This window comes from Saccopteryx leptura, chromosome 1 (assembly GCF_036850995.1).
Source record: "Saccopteryx leptura isolate mSacLep1 chromosome 1, mSacLep1_pri_phased_curated, whole genome shotgun sequence".
NCBI classification, from domain to species: Eukaryota; Metazoa; Chordata; class Mammalia; order Chiroptera; family Emballonuridae; genus Saccopteryx; species Saccopteryx leptura.
The window spans coordinates 189510625-189524931 of record NC_089503.1 but is presented as its reverse complement, the minus strand read 5'-3'; positions in this window follow the sequence as shown (position 1 = coordinate 189524931).

The following is a 14307-nucleotide window of genomic DNA, read 5'->3' as shown; positions in this document are numbered from 1 at the left end:
ACACAAAGCTTTGTATTTATACAACTAATAATACATATTTGAAATTATGTTTAGGTATAAACATAATCATCATTATCATCATAATTATTGCTAGAAAATAAATTTCCTCTTTTTTTTTTTAAATTAGCTCCCTGTACTGTAGGGAGAATTCCATGTTTTAGAATCTATACTAGTCATGGAGAGACCTGTATGGGATATGGTTTATAGGTAAACCATTCGGTTCACTGAAAGTCACTGAACACTTGTACATTTGTGGTTGGTCTTGTGTACCAGTGAGAAATGTGACAGAGTAGCTTCTAGTTCTAACAACTGCTCTCATCCTAGTACTTTTATTTAAAACAACACTTCTTAGCCTGGAGCCCAAAGCATGGGCACTTTCACTTTAGAACGAGCCCTGCGGAACCCTGCCAGACACACAGGGCAGACTGGGTTTCCTCTTCTGTAGCCAATCACAGTAATGCTTTATTTTATTTCCTATTGTTGATCTAAGAAAATCCCAAAGCTGCAACTCCTTGGACAATAGTCCCTTCTATTCTAGTTCTGAAATTTGTTGATAATGCTATCACTCACTCATTAGTTACAGAAGTATTTATTGAACACACACTATATGCCGATACCGTGAATGAGAAGAAGTCCAGTTCTCACTGAGCTGCCATTCTGATGGGAGTGATAGTTAATAAAGAAATACAGCCCAAGGCAGTGATGAGTGCTAAGAAGAAAAATAAAGCAGATGACTTGACAAGAATTGACTCCTAGGATGAAGGAAAATTTATTTTATACAGTGTCTTCATGGAAGACTACTCTGAGGAAGCAATGTTTAAACAGAAGCCCAATTGAAGTAAAAGAATAAACTGGCCCTGGCCAGTTGGCTCAGTGGATAAAGCATCAACCCAGTGTGCAAAAATGCTAGGTTTGATCCCTGGTCAGGGCACATGTGAGAAGTGACCATCTGTTTCTCTTCCTGGCCCCCTTCCCCTTCACTCCCTCCTTATCTCTCACAGCCACTGGCTTGGTTGGTTTGAGTGTCAACCTGGGCACTGAGGATAGCTCAGTTAATTCAAGCATCAGCCCTAGGAGTTGCCAGGTAGATACTGGTTGGGGTACATGTGGGAGTCTGTCTTTTTATTTCCCCTTCTCTCCCTTAAAAAATCCAATAATTAAATGATAATCTTGTGAAGAGAGTCAGATAGTGACAATAGTCAGTGTGAGAGCTCTTAAGATGGAGAGTGTTAGAGAATTCAACAGAGAGGTGGTAGGCCATCAGTGCGGGTCATAGAGGGTGGAGGCAGGAAGGAGAGGGCATGTAGCATGAGATGTCTGATTCAAGAAGGGATAATTTTATGCAGAATTTATAAGTTATGCAAAGAGTTTGGACTGTATTCCTAATGTGCTGGAACAATACTGGAGATTTTGAAAAAGTAAGTGATGTGGTCTGATTTACATTTTGTAAAGATCCCTTTGTTGCTCTATGTAAAATTGAATGTAGTAGGGAAGAGCAGAAGGAAGAATACAAATTAGAGTTTTATTAGGTTAGAATGATGATAGATTAGAAATTTCGTAATGGAAACAATGAGACATGCTTGAAAGTTGGGCATCTTCAAGTTAGAGTTCACGGGATTGGCTGATCGATTTAATATTTAATGAGGAAAATTGAAGCAAAATAATTCCTTGCTTAAATAATTGCGTTACTGTTGGTGCCATTTAATAAGACAAATATGACTAAGAAAATCAGGTTGAAGGGGAAAACAGAGTTCTGATATGGATGTAGTAGCTGTGGGATACAGACTGGGCATACCAGTGAAGATTTGGAGTAAGTTATATGCTGGGCTGTTCAGTAGAACTTTTTGTTAACAGAAGTGATCAGTAGAGTAGCCATTAGCCATATGTGGTTATTAAACACTTGAAATATAACTTACGGGGAAAAAAAAGAAATATGACTCATGTGTGGCTTGTGAAACTTAATTTTAATCATGTTATTTTTCCCTGTTGATTTGAGAAAGAAGGAGAAAGAAAGGGGAAGGGAGAGAGAGAGAGAGATAGGGAGAGAGAAGTATAAACTTGTTGTTCCACTTATTTGTTCCATTTTGACCTGCATTATTGGTTTCTTCTCGTGTGTGCCCTGATCAGGATCCAGCCTCTGACTTCTGTGCACCAGGAGGAGGCTCTATACAATGAGAGCCAATTATATTTATTTCTATTAAGTCAATCTGATTAGAACATATAGTAAGCGGCTGCCATATTGCAGCCACTCAAATTTAGAGAAAGGAAAGAGGAGGAAGAGCCTATAAAAGACAGGAGACATAGGAAGAAGAAGGAAAGTAAGGAGTATGTGACATGTAAGGCATTTTCTCAAAGGGAAGTAGAGAAATGTGGAGGAAACTGAAAGTATATGTGGGGTCAAGCGTAAAAACAAAATTATTGACAGAAATTGTAGTATGTGCTGACTAATGGAAATGACCCATTAGTGAAGAAAAAACACTTTTCCCTGGCTGGTTGGCTCAGTGGTAGAGCATCAGCCCTGCATGTGGATGTCCCAGGTTCAATTCCCATTCACACACACAAGAGAAGTGACCATCTATTTCTTTACCCCTCTCCTTCCCCCTTCTTTCTCTCTCTCTTTCTCTTCCTCTCGCATAGCCATGACTCAATTGTTCAAGCAAGTTGGCTCTGGATGCTAATGATAGTTCCATGGCACCTCTGTCTCAGGTGTTGAAAACAGCTCAGTTGCAAGCATGACCCCAGATAGGCAGAGCATTGGCACCAGATGGGTTTCCGAGTGAATCCCAATTAGGACAAATGTAGGAGTCTGTCTCTCTATCTCCCTTCCTCTCAATTTGGAAAAGAAAGAAAAAGAAAGAGAAAAAAAAGAAAGAAAAAGAACTTTGATTATGCCAATGGTGCAGAAATGGACTCATTTTCACCTTTGCTTCTGGGTTCTATTTTTCTCAGAGGAATAATCCTTTTACTTTAAGATTAGGAGGCAGAGATTTTAATCCCCAACATACTTTTTGTATTTCTCATCCCATCTCATCTTCTACTTCCCAGGGAACCCAGCACAGCAGTTAGTACCAGGTGTGGCCTAAGACAGCAAGGAAGGTTTTGGGGACCAGATTGCTCACTGCAGAACTACGGAGAGGACCCATCCTACTGATAGTAGCTGATACCTTACTTCCTTTCAATATAATCAATGTTTTTATGATGTAACATTATAGAGATAGTCAATCTCTCCTCCTTGGAATTTTCTGGGTTTTGGCCCTCATCACTTCCTTTCCCTGCTCTTCCATGTTCTCTTTTCCATCCCACTGCTAGATGAAGTCACTTTTCAGGGACTGCTCCCAGGCTTGCTGAGTGTTTAGTCCCATCACCTCCATGATTGGGCCCTGTCCCTTTTCACTGGGCAGCAATACTGGTGTTCTTCTTAAACATCTAAATAAGACCAGGATAATTCTTTAAAGTCCTCCAAGGGCTTGCCAGTAGATTCCAGTGAGGGAGCATGCGGGATTCTGTCTCTGCCTCTCCTCCTCTCACTAAAAAAAAATATTAAAGTCCCTCAATAAATTGAAATGCTTTTCCAGCTAAGGGGGCCCTGTGTGACTCACATCTTACTTGTCCCTGGGGTGTGCCACAGTGCCTCAGTCACTCAAGGTCTTCCTGCTCCCTGATGTTCATCAGGGTCTTCGTATAAGCCATTAACAGTGCCTGTCACATCCTTTCCCAAATAACACATTAACCCACTCTTTAGTTCCCTATTTAATTGTGACTGTTCCATGTAAACAAGCTGCCCCCACTCTTTGAGTGACACTTTATCACTCTGTAACTCTTACTCTAATGTGTAATTATCTCATTTATTTGTTTGACTATGAGTTATCTCTGTTTACTAACAGAGTCAAAAATATAAACCACATGAAGGCAAGAATTTGTTTCCTATTAATTTCTTTGTCTCTCAAATATATAGCTATGATAAATATTGGTAAATCCATGAATAAATAAGTTGATAGTCATTTTACTGAATTGCCCTTTTTGTTTAGAATGAAGACATGAACACTTACCTAAATATTTTGTTAAAAAGATTAGAATAAATGTATGCAAGTGATCATACACAGTATCAGGGGCATAGTGTTGCTTAAATATGCTAGATACATGATTTAAGTTATATTTTCATCAATTTTATGGATAAACTCTATAGCAAGTACAAGAAGTTAAAGAATAAAACTTATAAAATAATTGAACTGAAGAAACTGCAGTGCTTATTTCTTCAGCAGGTTATTCAGACCAGAGTCAAGGGAAAGACATGAACTGTCTGCAAATGACCAGAAACAACACTTCTATGTGAAAAACTAAACCAGCCAAGCCCACCTCCTCTAGACTTGTAGAAATCTTGGTTTGCAAACCTGAATGCGAGAGCTCTTCACAGCCTCCTCCTGCCTGCTTCCCCCTGAGCCTGCAAATCCATGTAGAAATGCTCCTCAAGTCCCTGAGCACTTCTCAGTTGGAGGACCAGGACCGACAGCGTCCAGCATCCACAGCAGGTCATCTGCAGGGACGCCACTAGCGAAGCTTCTGAGAAGCAACTCTGAAATGAGACTAAGTCATATTGGCATTGAAGAAAAGGCCTAAAGAAATGGGTTTTGGCTTTTGTTTCTTTCTTCCCTCCCTTATTTCTCAGAAAAAACATTCTAGATGTGTAATATATCTATCTAGGAATATGGGGACATAGATGTAGACATACAGACATAGGTACAGATATAGATAAGACACACAGACACAGACACACACAAACACAGTGACACACAGGCACACACATACAGACACACAGAAACATACACATAGATACACACAGACACACTCAGATATGGACACACACACAGACACACAGAGGCACACAGATACATACACACAGACATACATAGACACACTCAGTTACAGACACACACACAGATACAAACACAGACATATATAGACATAGATATAACTCTGCCTTTCAAATGTTCTCTTGGTCATTGGTACTGTCAGGCAATTGCTAGTATTTGAATCAATTCACCTGGAGAAAGAAAGATTTCCAATTAACTTACACTAAACGAACAGTAAATGTTTGACTAACCAGGTAATCTGATGCTTGTTTTGTACAGTAGGAAAACTGGTTTCTTGCTTGAATGTAATATAGATAAGTTGCTTCCCTTGACCAGTAAATAGACCAGGGGCAGCTCTGCAGCCTGGAAATGCTTTTCACTGACCAGTGTTGAGACGGGGCTTGGTTCCACCAGCCTTCTCTCTTGTACGGAGGACGTCCCCATGCAGCCTGATCAGTGCGCTGAGCTGGATCAGTTCCAGCTGAATTGATTTCCTTTGTACTGCTGACAATGCTTTTAATTATCTCTTTTCTCCATACCCCTTTTCCTTAGGATCTTGTAGAAAAAAGAGCAGGCTTTGGGGCAAGTCTGAGATGCTCAACTTCTGGGAGCGCATCCCTGCAGAAACAGGTTGCAGCAGTGTTCGCTGAGAAATGTTGTTAATTAGAACAGTTCAGTGACCTTGGTATCTATCAACTTATTATGTTCCAGAAAATATCTATATTCCTTGGCCTAATGGAAAACTATCATGCATTTAATGATTTTAGTGGTCCTACTGAAGGTGGCATTAAAGGCTGTTCTTGACAGAAGATAAAAATCTATTCCTTCAAGGAATACATTTGTTTTAGACTCAGGCTCTGACCCCTTTCATATTATTAATGCTAACTTCAGTGCACATGCTATTAAAATACAGTTGCTTGATATATAAAAACTAATAAGAAATATAGGTAAGATATTCAAAGTATGAAATTATTTTAGTGCATTTAATATGATGGTTTTACTTAACTTGTTTTGGCAAGTCAAAAACTCAATATAATTCAAATATATTTTGGTCAATATTATTCTACTTCTATTCAAAGTACAACAGTCTAAACTCTTACTTTTCTAGTTTTGAATGTGACCTGAAATTACATTAACTTATTAACATTGGACAAATGGATAAAAAGCTACCATATACTGAATATATAAAACTGGTGAATGTTTAGGGTTTTTTTCTTTGTTTCTTTGTTTGTATGTTTTCCATGTGACATAAAGCAGTGGTCCCCAACCTTTTTGGGCCACGGACTAGTTTAATGTCAGAAAATATTTTCACATACCTGCCTTTAGGGTGGGATGGATAAATGTATCACGTGACCGAGACAAGCATCAAGAGTGAGTCTTAGACGGATGTAACAGAGGGAATCTGGTCATTTTTTAAAAATAAAACATCATTCAGACTTAAATATAAATAAAACGGAAATAATGTAAGTTATTTATTCTTTCTTTGTGGACCAGTACCAAATGGCCCACGAACCAGTACTGGTCTGCGGCCCCGGGGGTTGGGGACTACTGACTTAAAGGACCAGGTCAGGATAACAGGTTGAATGATTCTAAGTTTGTGAGAAGAGGAATGCTCATCTCAATGAGACAAGAAAAAGGAAAGCTGAGTAAAGAATTAAACATATTCACAAATAAACAAGAGATGAAGTGATTATTAGCATTCCCAGTGAGCTCTGACTTTTGTATGAAAGGTGCTAATTTATCTCTTGAGGACATACTGGGGAGACCTTGGATTCTGTATGTGCACTGAGCAACCACATTTTATTTTAAGAAGTGCTCATTTAGCTCTAAAGAACTTCTAATAATAAATTCCAAACTTTTCATCATTTCTTTAACTTGGCTAATGCTTTATTACTGTAACATATATCTTGCACTTATCTAATTTTCCTGAGACAATAACACTCTTGTGATTTTAATTTTCCTTTGTTGCTGGGAACAGCTTCTTTTAACACTGATGGGATATTTTATTTTCTTGATTCATTCTTTAGTGTTAAAACAAGGCACAATTTTAAAAGAACCTTTGTACCCTTAACTAGCTTACACTTTTACTTGTCATTATAGCTCAATAAAGCTGAAAAATAAAGTAAATAAAAAGGAAAAGTTTTATCTGTAAAGATATTACTCATATTTAACCCTACTCGTTCCTGTATGAACTAATATTTACACTTGCTAATGAAAAATGTTGCATTTCAGGGTTTGCCGTGCTTCATTCACTGTTACATTTCCTTTAACAACCAGATAGCAAGGGGAGCAATGATAGGCCCAGTGCATCTTTTTAAAGTAATCTGTATGGTTCAGGTTCTTTCTTAATTATGTCCTTTTCCCAGGCTACTTTATGAATAGGAATGAAGGCATTCCTTTGACTGTATTTTATAATTACATATATTCATGTAAATGGAGTAGTTTTTTAAATTTATTTTCTTCTTTTCAAAGTGAAAGGAGGGGAGATAGAGAGACAGACTCCCACATGTGCCCCAACCTAGAACCACCTGGTAACCCCCGTCTGGGGCCAATGCTCTGCCCATCTGAAGCCATGCTTGCAAATGAACTATTTTTAGCACCTGAAGCAGAGGCTGCACAAGCCACCCTCAGGGCCCCAGGCCCATGCACTTGAACAATGGCTGTGGGAGGGGAAGAGAGAGAGAGAAACGGGGGGGGGGGGGGGGAGATAGGAAAGAGCATATGGTCACCTCTCCTGTGTGCCCTGACCTGAAATCAAATCCAGGACATTTACCCACTGGGAGGCACTCTACCACTGAGCCAACCAGCCAGGGCCTAAATGGAGTATCTTAAAATACATATGCTCAGTTTAAAATTAAAACAACAAATTACAAGTCTAATGAGTATTAGCTTGTGCTTATACTGTAATAATGCCAATTCCTCTGAAGTACTTGAAAATAATGTGTTTTATTACAGATGCATTTTTAAAATCTTTTTTATATTTATTGTTTTAGTACCCCTCTTTAGGTAGTATAGATAGCTCAATTAGCTCTGTTTTAGGAATTGTGGGTTCTTAATTAGTTCAGTCCAAATTAATGGCATTTACAATTTTAATGTTTGCTGAGCTCACATACCTGAGCTTGGATGATATAGAAAAATAGCCTCTTCACTGATATATCAGCATAGAAAATTGTGACTTTCCACTTATTCAGATTCACATATATGAAGTGTTACTGCTCCTTCTCCTGGTTACCGTTATAGATAAATCAAAGCTCCGACTTGGGAAAGGGCTCCTTTCTGCACATTAAGCTTCTTAAGCATTAAATACACACTTGGCTTAGAAAAAAGGGAGGCTTAGAATTACATTTTTTAATGCAACCTACTGTGGATTCTCAGTGCTTAACAATTGTAAAAGAATAGTTGATATGCTAGGTAGTTGGTATTTGAACATATTTTCTATTTGTACAAACATTAAAGTGTCACTATCTTTTTAATAATTTTTCCATTTGTTATTTCTTATGATTTTTATACATTCTTTAACCTTGCTTTATTAGGAGACAAATCTTTATCATCTTTAATAAAACAAAATTTATGTCATATTTTAAAATGTTCCCAAATGTTTTCAAATTAAATTTCATATTAAGACTAAAGAAAAGAGAAGTAACAAATGATTAATGGAAGTAACTTCATTGGTATTTTCACTTCTCACAGGCATTAACGTTCATGTCTCAGGGTTATGTTGTCCTCTGTTGCTGGTCTGAGTTGCCCATATGAAAATGAAAATAGAGAAAGTCTTGAGTTGGTTAAACTTTATTTCTGTACATTATCATGTATGGTCCCCTAAATCTTGAATCAAAGTTCACCTCACATTAATTTCAATTCAATAAATATTTATTGAGTTTCTATGTAGCTTATATGGTGTTCCTCAACTTTATATAATGCTAATATTTTAAGATTTTAGTATAAGTTAACATTTTTATGGTTTCATTGTTTTCAATTAAATCTTTCATGGTAAAAGTATAAATATATGCAAAAAAAAGGAAAGAAATGATTGCTAAACTGAACTAAAGAGAGTAAACACCAAGCCCACTATAGCAAATATTTTGGATAATGTTAATATTTGCACAAATAATGGTGTTTGAAAACTGCAAGTCTGCCTTAAAATTAGTAAACTATAGTAAATAGCCTAAACTTAAATAATTGGTAAATATGCAATGGGACCAACATGTAATTTAAAAAATCTATTTTTTAATGTTAAATTTATATTTGTCTTCTATTAAAAGATACTGGGATACATCATTCACCCTCTCAAGCATCAATGTTTCTAATATCAGAGGAAAAGAAAGCAAACTTTGGAGGTCTCAGTCATTCCCTGGGAATATCAATGAGGTCTCAGCTCCGGACCATAACTTCTGAATAACTCATTAGCTGCTTCTGTCAGGCTCATGGAAATTAACAATGAGGATTTTGTCTGTGAACATGGTTCAGATCACTGACTCAATCAGTTCTGCTTTTTAAAATACATATTTCCGTAATATTCATCATCTAAAAAAATATAAGTTTTACAGAGGAGGCATAGTGGAAGAGACTTGTTCATTTGATAAAAGGAATGCCCACAAACAAAGGCTTCCACCCGCAGTGGAGCCTGAGTACCACACGGTGTTGTCAAGTTATTAGTTGCTCAGTTTTTGACATTTATGTCTTAAAAACTTTGAGAGACACCAGCATGCAGCTGACCTTTAACATATCATTTTGACTTAGAATTCCCGCACCTGTATTTGCTGGCTTTCGGCTGTGCTCCATTGAGACAGGAACCACTCCATGGTTTTCAGCAATTAGGACATGTATTGTTCACAGAATTAAAATTGTGGTCCTGGCCGGTTGGTTCAGTGGTGGAGCATTGGCATGGCGTGTGGATGTCTTGGGTTCAATTCTTGGTCAGGACACACAGGAGAAGCTATCATCTGTTTCTCCACCTCTCCTCTCCCCTTCTCTTTCTCTCTTCTCTCCTCCTGCAGCCATGGCTCAGTTGGTTCAAATGCATCAGTCCCAGGTGCTGAGGATAGGTCTGTGGCCTCACCTCAGGCACTAAAACTAGCTCGGTTGAGAGCATGGCCCCAGATGGCAGATCATTGGGCCCAGAGGGGGTTGTTGGGTGGATCTGGGTCAGGGCACATGCAGGAGTAGTTTATCTCTCCTCATCTTACTTGGAAAAGAAGGAAAAAAAGAATTAAAAGTATTTTTTGCTTATTTTGAAATTCTGGGACCAAATAATAAAATAAGTGCAAAATTCAGTAGAGCCAAACTATGATATTTTTGAAGAGTTTTTATGATATTATTTAAATTTGAAAGAATTTTTATTTTTATACTTACTAAAAACAATTCTAAACAGAATTAAAACTTTGAAATTAGCAAACAAGTAACTAGTTCATAAAAAAATAACAGTGTAAAAGGTCATCCTTATATTCTAATATTCAAATATTCTTTCTGAAGTGTTAAGCCTCTGAAATCTCAACTGATAAATATTCATTTTTTAAAAGGTTTCACCCAGGCAAGGATAGTCTCTGGTGATGACAGCTGACTGAGCATTTCTGTCTTGCTTGTCACTGAATGACCAATATTTATGTTGAGAATTTATTTTAGCAGTGACATGAAATAAAGGAGCTTCTTGGAATATATTTTTTTCACTTGAGGTTTTATAAGCAAGTAAAATTGGTCTAAGAGTTACATTACCAATAGAAATACCGATAAACTGTTTAATCATGTTTCAATGCATTATATATTTCTTAGTAGTAATAAATTTATTAACATAAATAAAGATGATATCAAAACTAACAAAAATTATAGCAAAGAAAATTTGTTGTATTTGTTCATTTGGTTGTAATGAGTGGTATTTATATCACCATGTTTTTAATTAATTTATATGAACTTCAAAACAAATGAGATATAGACTATTTAGATGGAAATCATTTGCTCCTCTTCTATATGTAAGAACAGAAAACATTTCTTAAAAAGCAAAGCATTGAGGATATGCTGTTTTTGATGCTAGTGATATATTATGTAAAGCTACAGTTCACTTTGACTTCTGTAGAGACAAATTTGTTTTCAGACTCAAAGAACTTTTTTTTTTTTTTTTTTCTGAAGCTGGAAACAGGGAGAGACAGTCAGACAGATTCCCGCATGCGCCCGACCGGGATCCACCCGGCACGCCCACTAGGGGCGACGCTCTGCCCACCAGGGGGCGATGCTCTGCCCCTCCGGGGCGTCGCCATATTGCGACCAGAGCGACTCTAGCGCCTGAGGCAGAGGCCACAGAGCCATGCCCAGCGCCCGGGCCATCTTTGCTCCAATGGAGCCTTGGCTGCGGGAGGGGAAGAGAGAGACAGAGAGGAAAGCGCGGCGGAGGGGTGGAGAAGCAAATGGGCGCTTCTCCTGTGTGCCCTGGCCGGGAATCGAACCCGGGTCCTCCGCACGCTAGGCCGACGCTCTACCGTTGAGCCAACCGGCCAGGGCTCAAAGAACTTTTTTTTATGACACAGAAAGAGAGAGACAGAAAGAGGGACAGATAGGAACAGACAGAAGGAGAAAGAGATGAGAAGCATCAACTCTTCGTGTGGCACCTTAGTTGTTTCTCATATGTGCCTTGACCGGGGGGCTACAGCAGACTGAAGTGACCCCTTGCTCATGCCAGTGATCTTGGGCTCAAGCTGGTGAGCCTTGATCAAACCAGATGAGCCTGCGCTCAAGCCGGCGATCTCAGGGTTTCGAACCTGGCTCCTCTGCGTTGCATACCAACACTCTATCCACTGCACCACTCTCTGGTCAGGCAGGCTTGAAGAACTTCTTAAAGTACAGCAATAAATTGTTTTATTAACCTAATTAAAACATAAATTTTATATAACATTTTCTTCCTGTTTGTTTCATTTAATATTGTCAAGATTACTAACAATCAGGGTGAATTATTATAAAATGTAAATTTTTTACTCACACTATAAAATAAAAATGATGAATCCAACATGTACAACTTATCATTAAATTCATTCTTTCAAAATACAGGTGTGGAAGGTCTTCTCAATGCCAGCCACAGATAGACAACATCAGAGACAAAGCCACATTACTGATAAGCCAGTTTAATCATTTGTGTGCTGATATGTGTCACCCATTAGAATATAAGCACATAGTAGGTCCTTGATACATGTGTGTAGAATGAAGGAGTGAAAACTTTTAATCAACACATAGCTCTTAGCCAAAATTCTATGCTCATATCTGTCTTAAAGATACAAATTCAACTGAAAATAGACCATTAACCCCTCTTCTCAAATGGTTGTTTCTTTCTAACATTTCCTTTATACTCTTTGTTAACTACTACTATTTACTATTTGAAACATCACCATTTTCCAAGTGAAAATATTTTTCACATTTTAAAAATAAGATTTAAAAAAACTGGTTGGGGTTGAAGGGGAAAAATTTTGAGCCAAACAATTTTTAAAGAGGTTGATTTGTGACTGTTGTACTCTGACTACAGCTGCATTAGGCAAAACCAACATAGCAAGTCAATAATACACAGACACACACACACTACATTTAAATAGTATTATTGACATGGCTTTAAAGATAATTAAAATGTAGAGACCAACTTCGTTTGCAGTGTAATCATTTTGATCAAATGTCAAGGCATCACCTTTGCCCACAGCCTCAAAGATTAGCCCCAATAAAAATAGTCAAATATTATACAATTTTCATTGTCAATATACTCAGCTCAGATTACCATTCTAATGCAAGAACACAAAGGACAAGACTGAAATGACTACCCTTGCTCATCTCAGTAAGTGCCCTGACCTAAAATGTCCAAAGTGAAAAAGAAATTCTTAAATAGGATTAAAAAGGGGCAGGGTTCCTAATATAACAGGGGCTTTTACTTAGTTCTAAATGTCCTTCAGGTCCCAATTCAAATATTTTATTGGACATATGTATTAAATTTAACCCTCAGCAACAGTCTCTTACTTCAGATTTCTAAAGAACTTACTTTTATCGGTTAATCCCCAGTGTGTTATATTTCATTGACATGAATAACCTAATTTAACTCCTCAGCTTCTACATGTAGCCCTACACTTTTTTATCCAGCCAAAACTGAAAAACAATTTTTGTCTTCTTGAGGCTCAAATGTCTTTTGTAATCTCTCTCTCTCACACACACAGAATCAAAGTCAGTGCAGCACAACAAAGTAAAATTAATAATGTAACCAATTCATTCCATAAACACAACTCACACTTTTTAGTTAATTAGTTATAGTCATTTGGTCTTTTGTGTTGGTCTATTTCTAGTGAATTAAAGAAATGAGATAGTCTTCTTAGGAAGAAGGTTGGGAAGAACATGTGTCTTGTATTGTTTAGTAACTTAATGGCAGATTGCTGTATTTCTCAGCCTACTTTTCCTGTGAAAATTTTATTTTACAATAAAAGAAATGTTATATGAACTTCTCAAGAAATACATAATTCCAGATATGTGAGTTTTATTTAATCACCAATTTAAAATTATTTCATTTGGATGCGGGGAAAACTTTGTCATATGTAATGTAATTTCCAACATTCTAGAGTCACTTAGCATGCTTGCTCAGCAGTCTTGTTGCTGCAGACTATATACAGCTATTGGCACTCTCCCCAAGAAATTCAATTCCCTAAATATATAGTTGATTAACTACCATGTTAAACCTTGGGGTTCATGAAAAGATAACACTGCAATATCTGACCTAAACTCAGACAAATAATTGCTGTTTACCCATGGAATACAAAACACAGGTGGACCAGTTCTACAACAGACCAAAGAATCAAAGTAATTAGGTCTCCCTTGTTTTTGAGGATAATCACTGAAGTATTTTCTTTTAAGTATAGTTCACATTTTCCCTCAAACTTGTTTTTATATAAATAATTTTAAGATAATTCCTCGGTTTTCTCCCTGAAATGAATAAACTCACCCTCACAACTTCTTTGCTCATAAGTCGTCTTGATGCTACATAGATGATCAATTCTGCAGACTGTCAAAGGTATACCACTATAATAAATGAATTCTAATTATAAAAGAAGTTACATTGTATTTTATTAATTCAGATGGTAAAGGAAAAACACATTTATTACTACAAGAATGAATAATTCATAATTTTTACACTTATTATGCTAAGTCATGGTTGATGCAACCCTTGAAAAAGAGCTGGCTGAGGCAGAGTTACTATCACTACACATATTAATGTTGCTACGCATTACGTGGATCTCATGTTTTATTAGTTTGGATGCTTATTTTACACTTTCACTGATATAGTGGAAAAATAAGTTATGATATATTTTAAGTAATAAAAACCCAGTTGTTGACACTTTAGAAACAAAATTGCAGAGAAACTACGATTTGAAGAGTGGAAGAGACTAACCCTACCATCAACCATTCTGTTCTGATAGTGATATTCATAAATTTGGGGTCTTTATAA